The 18,763-nt window shown below is 31.9% G+C and overlaps 1 protein-coding gene across 1 annotated transcript in view; it reads left to right on the top strand.

The window, feature by feature from the left end:
• The window catches only part of LOC130441534 (glutaredoxin domain-containing cysteine-rich protein CG31559-like), a 119,254-nt gene that overhangs the window by 50,615 nt on the left and 49,876 nt on the right, over positions 1-18,763 (top strand). The gene's annotated exons all lie outside the window — the stretch shown is intronic.

Genomic DNA, 18,763 nt, shown 5'->3' with positions numbered 1-18,763 from the left:
AGAGGGTTCGAACTTCGCATGCAAGTAGGGGTGATGTTGAAGAATTGTCTTTCTCAAGTTCAAAGTTTTCTTCTTCAGTTCTTCTAGCACAAAACGCCCGAAATCATTTTGATCGTTGTAATTGTTGAACTGGACCGCCTCCTATTTAATGAATAATACGAGTATGATCGTTGCTAGGGTGATTTTTTTTACTTCCCATTTTCGAAATTTATTGTCATTATGACAATTTTTTCTTTTTTGTCAATTGGAATTGAACAAGAGGGTACGAGACCACCGGGTCTATTGAAATTATGAATTTTCATTCGAGAGAGAGAGAGAGTTAACTTGTGAAATGAAAAGTTATTGAGGAATAGCAAATTTTCCATATAAAGAAATAAGATTGAGAATTGATATAATTTCCAAGAAATTCATTTTATGGAAAGATTTGTTTGTGTATTAGTTAAATTCTTCATTCGACGAAAAATTCGACTTTCGCGATGGAGCTCTGTTGCTCACGGCTTTTTTTACATTCTGAGGGGTGGTTTATGATGGTTGCATTATTAAAAATATTGAGGGTCAGATTTCTTATACTTGAAGAAAAAAAGTTCTCTTATTACGATCCAAAATAAAATAAAAATTCATGTTTTTTACCACTTTTTTTAAATAATCTTTATATGAGGGGTTGTTTTAAGGTTAGGCGAGCTGTAAAATATCAAAATATTGAAGTCATGATACAAATCAATTAATATTTATTATATTTGAACATAACATTATCGCTTTAATTAATTAGTTCTCAATTTATTGGAGTAAGGGGTGATTTTCACTCTTTAAAAATAAAAAGCAAACAAGTCATGTTTGAAGAGGAGGGTAAGATGAACTCAATTCCAAATTTTCAAGAAGATCGATGAAGGTCTTTAAAATTGCGAGGTTTCGGTCGATTTTAAGCTTGAATGATGGCTTTAATATATGATTTTCCACAGATACAAACAAGCAGGCAGTCAGTCCTTTAGTAATACAAATTCAAAAATTTTCTCCCATTTTAGGCATGCTTGACAAATCCAAATATTTCAAAAATCAATTGGATAATTTACAGCTTGGTTGGCATCGCAAACTGTTTTGACATATTACAGCCATCTTGCATCTCTATTGATGATCTCTGGATGAATAGGACAAATAATAAAACCGCTATTGAAAACAGAGATTGATAATAGAATGGAGAAAATTTTGGGTTATATATATTTTTCTCAATCCATATTAAAATGAGATGAAAATATAAGACCCTCGTCACTTATGGATTTGAAAAATGACTGACTCTCATGAGAATCGGTCTTGTCATTTTAAAAAAGTGTGTGATAAAGTGACTCAATAATTTCACGTATTAGGTTTTAAAAATAACTAAAAATAGAAAAATTCAAAAGTTCACTCAAGAAAGTACCACAAAAACCTCCATGCAATCATACAACCTATTTCCAAAGGCTTTCCTTATAAAAATTTGCAGAAACTCCGGTGTCAGCAGTTGTCACTATCCTCAGTCGCAATTTTCTAACTTGGCGTATAGTATCATAAAAATATATAACGACATATAAGGGTGAGAGATCCCATTATACACCTGGCCAATTCGAATCCCTGGAAAGCGTTGATTTAAAAATTACTTTCTTATCATAATGTTAAGGTCTTCTGAAAAATTATTATCATGATGCAATTTGTTAATATTTATTGTGTCAAGAACGTCTTTTTGGAATAAATAATACCATTATGATTTCTGTCAATAAATAATGATCCTTGAAATGCAAACACACACATGGAACTTTTGAGATGTTTTTGTATGTGTCCTTATGAATAAATAAAGATCACTATCACCTTAATAAAGACAATCACGTCTATTAACTTCACCATTTAACATGAAGGTAACACAAAATTTATTATACAATTGGCTGACGATAAGGATGATCTTAGTTTAATTCACGCACTTATTTTATTTGGGTGAAATTTATGGAATTTTACAAATCAATGACCAGTAGATGCTGATACATCACTTGCTCAAGATAATTGTCTGGTAATCCTAATCTTTCATCTCCAATGGATTACTTACGTTTTTCCTGGGTAGTTGTTATTAAACTTTCTTAAACTAGCCTTAGCCCACTGATTATTTCCAAAATATATCCCTATTCATTCATCAGTAGAATCATTTTCGTGAACGTTGACAAAAATGTATGTAATCGATCGTTGTTAATTTTCAAATCGATAGTTTATTCATTTTAGCACTTAGGCTTCGTAATCTTGTTATAGTCTTGGTATAGTATGTGAATTTTCATAACATTTTTGTATTTTCAATTTATTGGCAGGTCATTGTATGTAGATCAGCGGAAATCATTTCAAACATTCCGACTAGAATTCTCTTATCATTTCCATGAAACATTATAATGACTTATCAGTTGAAAACAAGGTTAACCTTATTAGGGAAAACCTTGAGGTCCACGCTAGGAACGCATCAGGATAACCCCATTTAAAATAAATTGATTTGTCAACAGATTTCTCTGATAATGTGAATATAAGGAACCTCTCAGGATCAACTTATTGAGAAGAAAAGTATTTCTTCTCTAGTTATCCTGACTAGGTCCACATTAGGATCACATTAGGTTGATCCGTTTGAAAATAAACTAATTTTTCTTGGACTTTTCTGGTAATGTCATGCGAAGAATCTCTCAGGATCACCTTACTGGAATAAAGACTATTTCTTATCAGGTTATCATAACGAGGTCCACACTAGGGTCATGTTAGGTTGACCCCATAAAAATAAATTATTTTTCATCAGGTCCATACAAGGAATTTCTCAGGTTTACCTTAATGGAAAAAAATATTTTTTCAACAAATTTTGATAAATAAATTCCTCCGGAATCTTTCTAATATCAAATCACTCATTCTAAACCATCTAATTGGAACCTCCTTTGAATTTCAATAGCACAATTCTTTCATTTTACATTTAGAGATTGTTTATTTATTGGGCTGTTGGTTTGGATATCAAACTAAAATGTAAACTACTAAAGAAAGGCAGTTCGCCAATAATATAAGAAGAAGTTGATATCAATATAAACCATATCTAAACCTTTGCGTGACTAGAAATTTATTAATATGGTTAACATCATATATCGCTTCTATTATTTCATCAGTGTTTATATTGGAAGCATTCGGATAGTGGCGGACTAAGGCTAAAGTGGGCCCAAGGCAACATTGTAATTTCGTGCCTATTTATGTTTGGTACCTTGTCTTAAAAGCATATAGTATGTAATTCTATATAATTATCGGATTCTAAGAAAAAAAATTTAAATTAGAAATAGCTTTGACATTATTTCATAAATTAAATTTAGAATTACAGTGTTGTCTAGATCTTTCTATTGATTTACCACTTTACTATACTCGTTTTTAAAAAAAATGGGATTCATGTGGGATCGCAAAGGGATGCATTTTGGATATGAATCTTTTACTAGAATTTGACATGCTTTTTTTGAGAGAAAACTGTCGGTTACTGAGTTTTCGGTGGATCATTGCGTACATTGGAAGAAGTTATTGAAATCAAGCGTCTGAATATAAACTAGAGCAATATAGAGTACACAAATTGCAATAGGAAAAAAAAATATCAAATATTATATTGAAGGATTGCCTTCCAAGATTAAATCTATCGAACATTTTTTCGTAGAAAAAATAATAATTTAGATTGTTCCAACGCTCTCTTAATATATCATCTTGATGTTCAACCAGACTAATAATCCATTGTACCACTCGTATTAATCCGGTAAACTGAACATTTTAATTGCATTCTAAATATAAAATTCAAGATATTATACAAAAATGCAATTTAAAAATGGTAAATATAGATTCAAGAATGCACTATCAGCTTGATTTCTAAATTTTGTCGAAGGCTTAGCATATTGAATACACGTCCTCTACAATATGAAGTTTTTGCAGACAGAGTCACGAGATTCACGGGAGTCAGGCTGTTTAGATTAGAAATTCAAATTAGACATTCACGATATTTGTACGTCTCATCATTATCAGTTCGCCTGCCAGTTGTTAGTCGCGATTTTCTCAAATTATTTCATGTTGTTGCGATTTTTAGTAATGATTACTTCTACCATTCTTTTTATTGTTATAAGAATGAGAACCCAATTATTCATATATTGAAATTCGTCTCAAACCTAAAAACTGAAAAGTGTCTACTTCTGGTGCCCATTTCTTGACATAATCATAATATTTAGTGGTGGATTTTCATGTATTCTGCTCAAGTGTCCAGCCTAAGTTGTCTTGCTTCAATGGTTCTACTACTTGCTATTACATGGATTTCAAAGTTATATCTATGGCGTCTTCACTCACTGTCAGAGATGGTCTCAAAATCTCGCACAGAATATTTTATACAAAGTCGATGGCAGTATTTAATTAATTCTGCTTGCTGTACAGGTTTCCGGTCCATATCTTAGGAATGGAATTATTAGTGTTTTTTAAACACATGAACAATTTAATTTTATGCGAAAACTTTTGAGGTACCTATTGATTTTAATTTGTAACACTTCATTTCTAAAACACGTGATCAGATATCTTTAATATACATTAATACTCACTATTACATTATCTGAAGCGTGTTTCGATAACTAAGTTGTCGTATCCAGTGATAAAAGACAAATCAAGTAATTGTTATCCTGAGGATTGTAAGGAATATGTCCTTTATTTTTGTTCAAACTACTGTAATATATAACAATTGTTTCACGGTGATAGGCAATTCTCTTAGGTATTTCTTCATATTATTCAGAAAACTAGTTTTTATACTGTAACTAGTTTACAGTTATCTGTAAACAACATGGAATTTTCTAGATGTATGACATTCAATGAGGTGTGTTAATCGATAAACGAGTATGTTGAAAAGCTACAAAAAGTTAAACGATTAAATTTCTTAAAAAATTATTAGACAAATAGATTGGGGTCAAATGGTAAGGTACTTAAATTGAAAATTAGTTGCAATTCGCACAAAGAAACGTTGATTAAAGTTTTAAATTGACTTAACAGTTGACTAATTCGATCATTTTTTTAGTAAAATAATTTAGCCACTCATATTGAACTTTGATTACCGATTACGTACAGCTAGCTCATTATTATTTTTACATTCTAAATGAGACCATTGTATCTATTTAAAGTGAACAGCAAATACCACAAAAAAATAATTACGTCCATTATATTTCCTATTTTAATTATGGGTATTTCTTCCGTAAAATATGACTGTTAAAAACGTTTAATAAACCTCGTTACTTTAGTTAGACTAGTTTGGGAAAAAGTAATGAAATACATTATTCTTTAAGAAACTGTGGGAAAATGACCGCGATCTTTTCTATTTTCATTTTTTTGCTAAATATAATGAGCTCTCCTATTTCGTAAGCGTCTGTTTCACTCAAATAATTACCAATACAACCAAATTCATATGTAAAATATGGTTTATCAATAGCAATGCCATACATACGATAAACGAGATCAACCTTGAATCCTTAAGGCCGCTTGACATGCAATGCAAGACTTCATGATCATGCGCAGATGAAGTTCATCTGATTGTTTTATGCAAGATCTTGAAATTATTGGTTTTGTGCCAATTTTATTGCATGCAACTTGCAATCTAGTTATTTCTGGCTTAACAGATTAAATGACTTTCGTAAAACTTAGCTTCGTTATTTTCATTGTTAAACTGTGTACAAAATATGATTTGCATGCAGTTTCTTGCACGTTGTATTGTATCATGTCAAGCTGCCTTTATGCATTTGGAGCTATTTCTAATGAAAGGATAATCAATTCGGGGTGTTCAAATACTCCAAACAGTTGGAAGTTTATATTTGTCATTATTATGCTCATAATAGAAAAGGAAACCTGTCTTTGTGAAAACTGGATATAAATTGTCATTAGTAGTGATTTTAGTCTTACAAGATAGAGCAAAGCAGATAAAACTTGTGGTTTATTGCAACCTACATAAGCCGGACTACTTATTCCCCAAGAAAAATTGACTACCCTTATGTTTATTATAGGACCGCAAATATGATCCTGGGTCAGATAGATCACCGAGATTTTAGTCACAATTTCCAAACTTTGCTCTCAATTCTCGGTGGAAATATCAATTTTAAAATATTCGATTATCATTACCTTCTCGAGCGTTAATTTGTCTAAGATATTTTTTCCTTCATATGATTGATTTTAGATATTTATAATTGTTATTGAACAGTTATCAACGACTTACCCATTCACACGGATGTGTGAATATATAAAAACGGAAGTCTCAGCAGCCTATCAATAACGCTACTTATCGTAATTAATCATATACAACCATATAAGAGGAATTAAGAATATTTAAATTCCAAGAAAGCTTGAAAAACGAAATAACCCATCATCTGATCGCATTTATTCACTTATTTATAAACAGGGATAGAAACGATCCTATCATATGGTTTTGACCCAATTACTTCGCTCACTTTTCTGATTAACAGTGAACGTGGTTCGGAGTACCTTCCGAACAATCATTATCGAAGTTATCCGATCATGTTTCCGAAAACCTCTTATGTAGTCAACAAAAGTTAGTACGAGGATGTATTGATATCTAGTTAACCTAGACCAGTTCCATGTATAAACAAAATATTTTGTTACCATAGCAACGAACAATAACTTATTAGAAGTGTAAGTGTAAAGTTTGACGTCTTAGAAGTAAACCAGAGTTACGCAATAAATTAAAAGAAAAAAGATGTCCACCGAAATTGTGGAAATCCAAAAATTGGAGTATCGAGCCATCAACACCTGTATTTAAAAGGGTTAATAGGTGAGCAGATTTACGAAGATATGCTTAATACCCTTGGTGATAAATGTTCTTCGTATCCGACCGTGAAAAATTGGACTTCAAGTTTCGAAAGGGGTAAATTTTCCCTTGAAGATGATGACCGATCGGAAGGTTAGTTTCTGTGTCAGTCCCCGAAAATATCGATGCAGTTCATGACATGATTTTATCAGACCGTCGAATTGGACTAAAACGGATATCTGAAGCACTGAATATTTCATACGAACGCGTTCATCATATAGTTCACGTCAATTTGGACATGAGAAAAATTGCTGCAAAATGGATCCCCATATGTTTGAATGTTGACCAAAACCGTGCAAGGGTAGAAGCATCGCGTTCGATCTGTGCTCGATTTGACAAAGATGTAGACTTCTTAAACCGAATTGTTACTATGAATGAGACTTGAGTACGTTTCTACGATCCAGAAACAAAGCAACAATCGATGGAATGGCAACACTCTGGTTCTTCAAAATCTAAGAAGTTTCGTGTCCAAAAATCTGCTGAGAAAGTTCTTGTTTCAGTTTTTTGGGATTGCCATGGAGTAAACATTATTGATTTTTTGGATAAGGGTAGAACAATAACTGGAGATTACTAATCGACATAACTGACAACTCTACAGTAAAAAATTAAAGAGAAAAAACGCGGAAAGCTATCCAAAGGTGTTTTGTTTTTGAAGGACGACGCCCCTGCACAAAAATCTCATGTTGCCATGCAAAAAAATCGTAATTTACGGTTTGAATTACTAGAACACTTCCAACGAGGAGGTAATAAAAGCTGTGGAGGTCTGGTTTGCAGAGCAAGAAGAAACATTTTATTTGAAAGGTCTAGAGACGTTGCAGATTCGCTGTAATAAATGTATCCAATTAAGAGGATAATATGTTTTTTGTTATTGATGGTAATTTTTTTCTTGACTCATAAGTGGATAGGATTATTGATGGAATAACACATCGGACAAATATGGCCTCGACGGCTTTGCATACACATACGCAGTTATTTGTCGAAATTTTCCAAGATTATTCTGTATAAATGTGGCTTAATTCCGCTGATGCAACGTTGACTCCCCTCTTTGTTGACGTAGACCTGTGATAAATTACTCCATAAACAGAAATCTTTTGGTGTTAAATCATACGATCTAGGGGGCCAATTCTGATCACTGAAACGAGAGAGTACATGATGTGTGTTGTTGAAACCACAAATTGACCACATCAACATCATCCAATTTCGGCAAAAAGAACTGTGTTACCATGTCGCGATATCGAACACCAGTAACAGTAACTTTTTGACCTGCCTCATTTTCAAAAAAGTATGGTCCGATTATGCCTCCAGCGCAAGATGTACACCAAACAGTGACACGTTCTAGATGTATTTGTTTGCCGACAATCATATGTGGGTTCTCAAAACCTCACAAGCAACAATTTTAAGGATGAACTAACCAATCAATGTGAAAATGTGCTTCGTAACTTAGGATAAATTTGCTCCAAAAATTGGCATCCATTTGTTGATTCGCAACAATCCTTTTCGCTCTGCATGCTTCTTAGGCTTCTGTTGTTGTTTAATTGAATTTTTAAGCATGGAGACACCGATAGAGACCTTAAATTGCAATTCTTGTCCACGACGCCGAGTTGGGATTCCTGGATTGGTACCGACACTCTCACTAACTGCTTAATTATTGATATTTGAATGACCATTGTGTTGGGTATCTCTAACGGATTCTGTCTCCCGAAGTTGTTTCATTAATATCTTCTCCGACCATATTTTGTATAAAATTTTTGAACTGAAGCCGCCAAGCTTTCATTATTTTTAAAATATTGTTCAATAATGGAGTTACGTTATTTCATTATGTACCACTCTATTTTGTAACCCTTAACTGTCAGCTATCGATTTGGTTTTTTTGGGTTGTGAACACTTTACTGTATAAATGGCGACACCCTTGATTTGATCAACTAATTTGTCCATTCTTTCACTCATTATAAATAATGAATTTCACATTCCAATGCAGTTGATTAATAAATATTTATTATATTACGTATTTACGAGGTCTGGCTATTAAATAACGAGACTAATTACGAAAAAAGGTTTTATTATGAAAATTGTTTAACGTTCGAATGCTCTCCTTCAATATATTCCCCTCTCCTCGTCCATACGTTTTTTCCATTGATCGACGCAGTTCTGGAAGTCTTCTTCGGTAAGTGCCTTTACGAATTCTGCCGTTTTTTACTTTACCGCTTCCATCGACTCAAATCGGGTTCCTTTCAAAACAGGTTTTATCTTAGGAAACAAAAAAAGTCGTATGGTGCCAAATCTGGTGAGTACGTCGGATGTTCGAGCACTGGAGTGCGCTTACTGGCCAAATACTGTTACACAAATAGCACGTTATAGGCAAATGCGTTGTCCTGGTGCAAAATCCACGAGTTCTTTTTCCACAACTCGGCCTGTTTTTTAAGAACTCGTTCTTGTAGTGTTGCCAAAACTGACAAATAGTAAGTCTAGTTGACAGTCGAGAAAAACGATAAACATTGACTTGAATTTTGATTCGGCCCTCACTAAAGCGCTTGAACCACTCAAAAACACGCGCACGAGATAAAGAATTGTCCCCATAGGCCTCTTGCAGCAATTTATATATAGCATAGAATCTCTTTCTAAAATTTTTCAAATCACTAAAATTATTTAAAATATTTTTTCAAGCTACGAAATGTTTTCCTTTACTACTGTCTATCACATTATAACTTTTAAATAAAAATTTAAATTATTATCAAAAACCACTGAACTATAGTATAGAATATCTAGAATCAACTTGAAGCATAAGATATCATAATTGTCAGTTATATTCTCTAAAAGTGATGAGCCCACTTGAAAATATCATTTTCTGAATATCAAACTAAAGTTTAAACTATGGAGTTATCTCTAGTTCAAACCGTGAATAAAAAAGTTATAGGTCACAGTTGAAACCAAATTTTTTGGCAGTACCAATATAACCCAAACTTTCTGAAAAAAAAAAACTGTTTCTATTGGTTTTCAATTTCAATTATTCAAGAAATGTTTAAAAATAGAAATGATGGAAAAGAAAGGATCCTGCAACTTATTTGATGATGAATTAGAATGAATTTAAGCTTTTGGTCAATATTTTCGAAAACAAGGAGCTACTACAATTAAGCTTGAGTAAATTTACTGTTTACTATTTTCCTGCTAATACTACTAGCGTTAAGTAAATGGACAATTTTTTCATCATCGTCGAGTTCATCAAATACCATAACCGTAGGTAATATCGTAAATATTTGATCAATTTGAAGAAGTTACATAAGAATTCTCAAATTTTATATTAGACTAAAATGTAACTGATATTTCCAGGTTCACACATCACTTGTACAATTGTGCCTAAGATATTTGTTAGTTCGTGACCTTCTTATGAAGGTTAGCTTGAAAATATTGTAATTAATAATGAATTATTTAATTTACAATTATTTAGATATGAGGCTACTGAATTACTGGAACAATAATAACATATAAAAACAAATTTCTAAACATTATTGTCTTTCAATAGGCTAGTTAAATAAATTAAATTCGCTTTTCAGATTGTCAAACAATTCATTGATGATTCTGTAATATCATTCAAAATAATTCGCGTCTTGGAATAAAAAAATTACTGTTAAAGGAATTAATCTTTTATTCAAAATGAAATATCAAGTAATCAATTTGTCATTACTTTCAACTTATGCTCATTCTACATACAAATTATAAACATGCTTTGTTTCGTTCGCGTAGTAAAAACAGCCGTGAGCAGCAGAGCTCCATCACGAAAGTCGAATTTTTCATCGAATGAAGAATTTAACTAATACACAAACAAATCTTTCCATAAAATGAATTTCTTGGAAATGATATCAATTCTCAATCTTATTTCTTGATATGGAAAATTTGCTATTCCTCAATAACTTTTCATTTCACAAGTTAACTCTCTCTCTCTCTCTCGAATGAAAATTCATAATTTCAATAGACCCGGTGGTCTCGAACCCTCTTGTTCAATTCCAATTGACAACAAAGAAAAAATTGTCATAATGACAAGAAATTTCGAAAATGAGAAGTAAAAAAAATCACCCTAGCAACTATCATACTCGTATTATTCATTAAATAGGAGGCGGTCCAGTTCAACAATTACAACGATCAAAATGATTTCGGGCGTTTTGTGCTAGAAGAACTGAAGAAGAAAACTTTGAACTCGAGAAAGACAATTCTTCAACATCATCCCTACTTGCATGCGAAGTTCGAACCCTCTAGATAAACTTTTTCTGGCCAAAAAAATAAGAAAATATAACAAAAATGACCATAAAATGGAGAGGGGTGGAGATGGAAAGTTTCGACCTTAGATAGGAAATCATCTCGCAACTGATTGAACCTACACGTGAAATTTCATTTTTCAGTCTCTTTTCGTTTGACCTGTAGAGGTGAGCAAAGGTCAAAAACCACTTTTTTTGCACTGCGACCCCTCAAAATATTCATTTGTTTTCAACTAAACTCTAATAACATCAATCCGACGCCAAAAAAGCCATGTATGCTAATTTTGAACCAAATCGGACCCATAGCAATTGCTTGAGAGACGAAAATAAGAATTGTAGCTTGAACCAACCGTAATAGTCGACTAAAAAGACATTAAAAAGGTATATTATTCTTAGTTTAAAGACTATAAAAAGTATCAAATTAGTTTCTATCGTGAAACTGGGGGCCAGTTTGTTCATTATACCCATTCACACGACAAAAGTAGAGAAATTTTCTAGTTTACATATTCTTAGAGCCGGATCCATAGCAATTGCTCGAAAATAAGAATTGTAGCTTAAACAGATATATATATATATATATATATATATATATATATATATATATATATATATATATAACTACAGACATTCGAAAAACCATCATAATCGTGTTCAGGAGGTCTCTAAACATGGTAAAAATGATGTGCCCCCCATTTTTCTTCTAGTCATGCCTACCGTAATAGTCTAATTTTTCCTTGAAAAATTCGACTAAAAATTGAGCAGAGTGCTGAAGAATAGTATCTAAGTAAAACTAGTCCTTAGTATATGACACATGTCAAGTATCAAATGTAGAAGACTTATCAGAGTACTTAGGTATTTTTGCAATTATGTTTATTTTTATGTGGAAATTATAGTGTACACTTGTATACAATTTGTATACAATAAATTATGATCGTTGAATTTTTTATCAAAATAGAATATAAGTAACCAGAAAGACATCCACTTTAAGCTATTTAAGTACCTCTGGTTCATTGAACAATAGTTTTTAACTTAGATTTCCATCAATACGCATCGATTTGCTTGAAATTCTAGCAGTATATACGAGTAGTAAATACCTTGTGAAGAAATATATCTACCCTATGCCGATATGTGCTTTTACTCTGGCAGTCCCAACTGGGTTTTCCTCTTGAATAAGTGGAAAATAGTCAATTTCATGAAAAAAAATATTGAATTATTTATAAAGAAGTTTAAAAAACCATTAAAAAAATTATTATTTTTTTTCTAATTCATAATAAGAGAGTTATGACTAAAATAAGATAGAATCCCTTCATTTCATAAGAAAAAACCTCATTTCTACCCATGATATTGCTACCCTAATTGAAATAAAATATAAATCTACAAATTAATTCTCACTTAATAGGATCAATGGAGGAAGCATTTTTTAATTCTCTAAAAAATTGTCTTAAAAATATGAAAGATACGTTAAAATTGCTTGAAAACAAAAAGCTAGTTTTTTTAACAAATTTGTTCCTTTTTAATTTTTTTCTTAACTTCAGAATTAACTTATCGTCTTCAGATACTGAAGGAATAAACCTTCTCCCACGAAAACTAATTCCAGCGGGAAAACCTCTTTGGTGAGAATCTTCACATTAAGTCCTTGACTACTCAACTATAGAGTGGTCTATAAGAAATTGGCCCTTTGTCCCTATTTAAGCTATTCTTACATTTAACAACTTCAATGCTACCAAATGCATTTAGCAATCTATTGTTGGATACATTTTTCAACAATTTTACATTATTAATATTTATGTCAAGATTATGACTGGCAGCGTGATCGGCAGTACTCGATTTTCCGATCAGTCAATATTTTAAATGAGTGAACCTGACAATAACGGATCTCTTAATCTGACCAATATACTTCCCGTCACAATCAACACAGCTAATTTCATATATACCACTCTCTTCCAAATCCTTAGGATTGCCCAACAATTATTTTACTGTATTTTGGATTTATAAACCAATTTAAAACCCACTCTGTTAAATAATCCTTCCAATCCTTTTGTATAAACAGTATTGAAAGGTATCAGAGCAAATTTTTCTTGTTTTTCATTTTGAGTTTGGAAAAAAGTTGTTTCGCATAGAGATTTCTTAAAACTATGACGATTAATTAACCTATTTACTATTCCTTTATCACAACCGTTGAGTACAGTCACATCTTCAAAAACAGGCTTTTCTTTATTGTATCTCTCGATGATAAGTGGAAAGTGAATTAACCGATGTACAAGGAAATGGAGACTGGCCATCTTATGTTGGATACAATAAAGAGAATAAGACAAGATGATTTGCATATAGCGGTGTTTTTCCTAAATACATCAAATTCTAGTCTATTACTATTCCCAATTAATAAAGTATCTGAAAATGGTAACTGTCCATTATTTTCCATTTCATAATAGAACTATATAGTTGAATATTTTGATTTGAGTTCCAAAATGAATTCGTCTACGTTTGCCTTCTTCGTATTGATTAAGACGAAAATATCATCCACATACCTGTACCATACCCTGGGAAAATACTTAAACTTAAAAATATTCTTCTAATACATTAGCTCCCAAATTATTAGATCTGGGTAATTCCTCAAGGCACACCAAGGTCTGCGGGATCGGCACGCTGGGAAATAATAAGGAGATTAGAATTTCCCCATCTTCAAGTTCTATAGTCTCCACTTTGTTGATAAACTCTAAAGAATTCTTCACTAAAAAACTCGCAGGTTTGATAGGTAGGTTTTCAAAATCCTTCTTTAACCACGTGGAAATATTATAACTAGGGCGGTATATATGAAATTAGCTATGATAATTTTAACGGGAAGTATATTGTTGTAGGTAAGGGGACAAAGGGCCATCTCCTTACATACCACTCCATATTTTATTAGTCAAGGAATAAATGTGAAGATTCTCCGAATTTCTCGGGAGAAGGTTGATTAGTGGTAAAATTCAGTATAAAAGGGGTAAATCAAATAATTAGATTTTAGTTTACCTTCAGTCTCTGGAAACGATAACTTAGTTATCGAAACACCCGTCAAAAAGTGTAATCGTGAGTGTTGGTGTAGTGGTGATGTAAACAGTGTGTTATTTTCGAACAGTTGATTCGTTAGTTTGGTGAAACTTGAATTGTTATTATTGATATTCAGTAAATGAACTAGCTAAATGCAAAATATCATCAAAGTTGTCCCTTAACTGAAATCCAAATTACAATGTTTTTTAGGAAGATAACTTGCGTTTCAAAATGTGTTTCACTTGAACAAAAGGGCCACATTTCTAGGAAATTCAAGGGACTAATTTTTTATTGGAATACCTCATAAATATTGATTGTTTGGTGAAACTAAATCAAGTCTACTCATTCCGTAAATTTATAGTTTGAAACACTTCGTCGACACATATAGTTAATGCGTGTTTGGTTCATAAACCTGAATGTAATGTGTTTTATTTAAATTATTGAAAACTTATGCATTACCACCTAAAAATAGTAATAATTGACAAAACACTGTCATAGTTTTTACTACCTGTCAAAACCCAATCAAAGTTTACATTTGGCAACTTCGTTTTCATATTCGCCATTCAATTGGCGGTGGTTTGGGATTTCAAACATACTTAAAATATATCATTTCTAACTTGATTGGCATTTATATCAGTATAACGATCTAAACTTACGAATTAGATTGAAATGACAAACAGATGTTGCCAAATCGACTGAAGCTAAAGTTTATAATAATTGGAAACTTAAATAGACTATAGATGTTTAAACTGCTTCTGAGTATTGACGAAGATGAAGTGGATAGTATTTGAACATTTTATTAATTATGATTTACAGTTCTCTTGGAATAATAATGCCGTTAGAAGCAGTTCATTTTTCAACATATCTCACGATATAAATGAACTAAAATTGACAATAAAAAATCTAAGAATAAAAACCGGAATATCATCAAGCAATTCAATCGCTGAACTTTTTCAATTAATATATCAGAAAAGGAAGGTAAAACGCAACAAATATTGATTGTTTGTTGAGTTTTATAATATATCAGAGTTCTGGCATCTCGTGTAAAGTAAAATTTTATTATCTGTAAATGTTTCTCAATATTCATCTACGTTTTTAACAATAGATTTACCGGAATCTGAAACATAGTACAGTTACATAATAATTGTTGAGAATTGTTCTAGACGTTATTTCTGTTACTTTAGCCTATTTAGTGAAACATATTATTGAGATGTGAAAATTTCTATTTGTAGAAAACATAATTGTTACTCATTTTGCTTATTTGAACTAAAGAGCGTATGTGAATTCATATTTTTAAAACGCAAATGGCAATATCAACAAACCAAGAAACGTAAATCTTATTCTAAATATCAACATTTAGAATGAAGAAGAAGAAAGAATTGAAGAAAACTCGGTTTGTAATTGAATTATGGGGCCGTAATTACCAATACTGCTTCATAAAACGCACATAACTATGGAAAACAGAAAAACATCGACCATTTACTGTTTTACAATCCCCTAGCTTTTCTGACTTATCTGTTTACCTTGGAAGTCCTAATTTTGGTTTTTTACTGTAGCTGGGAGGACTAGCTAATAAAATGACGAAAACCTGAAATATTTCCAAATTTTAAAGTAATAAATCGCCAAATTTCCTCCCGAGAAACGATCAATAACTACCGAAATCAAAAAATATATTGAACACAAGATTGTCAATTGATATTTTTGGTCATTAAGATAATGTTTATCAGTTGTACCTCTAGTTTATTCATCATATTTAGCACTTAATTGATATTCTAGATGCATAACTTGAACTCAACTATCTTCTACTGAATTCTTGACTATATTATACAGGGGCTACTACTTAAGTTTCGAGATATGGCAACACTGAGGTGATTATGTCAAATCTGACACTACTATCTCAAAGTCAGACATGAATATGAACGTGTTGTCATACGAGTACTGTTTGAGTTGTTTACGGATACTTGAAACATACATCTTAGTTAAAAAATGTAGATGAATCGCGAATATTTTCGTGTGATGATTTTTTATGACTTTTGACTTGGACTAAACCAGCAGCAGTGTGCTGATCAACTTGCTTCGATTCTTGGTGGTGATGCATCATCTCAAGCCGCCGTGTTTCCCTGATTTTCCGAATTCAATCGTGGTCGCACTTCACTACAGGATGAATTTCGTGAAAGTCGTTCTAAATCGGTTGTTGTGCCAGAAAACAATACCCAAGTAAGCCTTAATCGTATGGTTGAAACTTACTGAGGTATTAATTCCATTCGTATATATTCAATATTGCATGAAAATTTGGCTGTCAAAAAATTTGTTCGCGTTGGATACCGCATAATTTGATAATCGCTTAAAAAAGTTTGTGTCGATTAGTGCAAAGAAATCCTGGAAAAATTCAATCGGAGTACTTCAACAACGTAAAACAGTAAATTCTGAATTGTATACTAGCATTGGTTTGCGAGAAATGTTGGAAAAAATCAACAACGTGAACAGTTAAAATTTCGAATTTGTAGGTGCAGCCCTTGTTTTGCCCTCAATGATTTCTTCTTATACCCGCAGATTAAAAATAAATTGTGAGGTCGACGTTGTTCTACACCTGAAGAAGCGTTTCATGTGTTCAAATCACAGGTTTTTGTATTGAATTCAAAAGTAAATTGATCTTAATGGGGAATATCTTATTGTAGAATATTTATTTTTATTTGTCTATCTCAAATCTTAAACAGCAACCCATGTAATGTGATTTTCAAGTATCTTCTGCATTATAACTTAACTATGTTAACTTCAAATGTCTAAGTACTATACACTTGAATGCATCTTACTAATTACTGTATACTAGTATTGATCATCTTTGAAATTATAGTACTAACATTCTATTAAAACATTGACGTAGCGATTCTTGAATAGATCGAAATAATAATTAGAATAAACTAATTCAAAACATCTGTCATACCCCCAAGATAGTCAGATTCAGCGTTTCCAGGTATTCAGCAAAACAAATTTAAACTTTCTTCTGGGAAGCTTGGAATAATCTATGTACCAGGCATGTTCCTTTGAATATATAATCTATATATAAGTCATGTTTTGTTAGTAAATAAACAAAGTTATCCCACAATGAGTTACGTGACACACTCGAGTGGATGGAAAATAGCAGATCGACTTGCTGAAGTAGGGACGGATAAACTATTAGTATCTACCTTAGTATCTACCTCAGTCCTTTCATGGCATATGAACCAAGATATTATTGAAAATACCAGAAGAGAAGGTAGAAAGGGGGCAAACTAGCTACTGAAACAATCTACAAGGGTGAAGACAGGTTAAGATCCTCCTAGCAAACTATAACCAAATATTTATTGAATGTATCAACCTAAGTAAGAACAATCTACGCATATTAAAAGGAATCCTGTTGGGATATAACCGCCTCAATAGATCCTTGAAGATTCTAGGCTTTGCAAAGACAGCAATGAAGATGAAGATATTTAGAGCTACATCCTTAACATTCCATCAGAAGTGGGGCTGATAGATTAGTTGACTCCAAAACACGATCTGTTAGTTATTCGTTTTCTCTAATCTGGAAGCCTAAAAGCGACCGATATACATTGGGGATCTATTTATGGTACAAAGGAAACATTATAATTGATGGAGTAGTTTGAAACTGGATTAGGGTGGTGAATTGCAATCCTTCTGTTTTGTGGAAAACATTCCCAACCAGACTCTTTATCAGTTCATCAAATTTCTTCATCATTTGTAGAGACACCTGGACGGTGAGCACCACGACAGCCACAACGCCGACGATGTTAAAATAGATGTGTTGAAGTTTTCATTAAGATGAGCAAAAAACTTTTGCTTGAACATTATATGACAAGTGCCTTAATATTGGAGGAATTCATGTTGAAAATATTTTTAAGTACAGACTTTCATGTATAATAATAATAATAAAATTTCTAAAAAAATATTTGCTAGTTTTTTGTCCAAGATTATTTTGACTATCAAATTTATATCTTTCGGAATATTTAGTAGATTAAATTAGAGGCTTTCATGTATAGATAAAATGAAAAGTCGCAACATCCTTTTATTGTTTAACCCGGTATGTATTTGAGAAACATGCCTCCTATTAGCATTTTTACATCAATATCTTTTGATGATTAGAGTTTAACGTAATTACCCCCTAGATTCTTTTTCAATAATTAAAATCATTTTCTAGACCATTTTCTTGGTTATTGTCGTTTCATAGACACTTTTTTCAGTAATTATCTTGTTCAACACACTATTTTAACGATTATAATCACTTTTTAGACTGTTTCCTTGATTATTGTAGTTTTTGAGATTCTTTTCGCCATTATATTGTCATAGATTATTTTTCAGTGATTAACGTCACTTTCTAGACTATTTTCTTGATTTTTGTAGTTTCACAGACACTTTTTTTAAGGTCTATGATCACTTCTCACACTCTTTTCTTGATTATTCTAGTTCTTGAGATCATTTTATTAGTCATTATCTTGACTTAGATTTTTTTTCAATAATTTTAATCATTTTCTAGACTATTTTCTTGAGTAATGTCGTTTTACAGACACTTTTTTTAGTAATTATCTTGTTCTAGATACTTGTTAATTATTTTTTAGATTGTTTCCTTGAT

This window comes from Diorhabda sublineata, chromosome 3 (genome assembly GCF_026230105.1).
Source record: "Diorhabda sublineata isolate icDioSubl1.1 chromosome 3, icDioSubl1.1, whole genome shotgun sequence".
Lineage (NCBI taxonomy): Eukaryota > Metazoa > Arthropoda > Insecta > Coleoptera > Chrysomelidae > Diorhabda > Diorhabda sublineata.
Note: the sequence above shows the minus strand (reverse complement) of the source record. Positions and strands in the feature narration are given on the sequence as shown.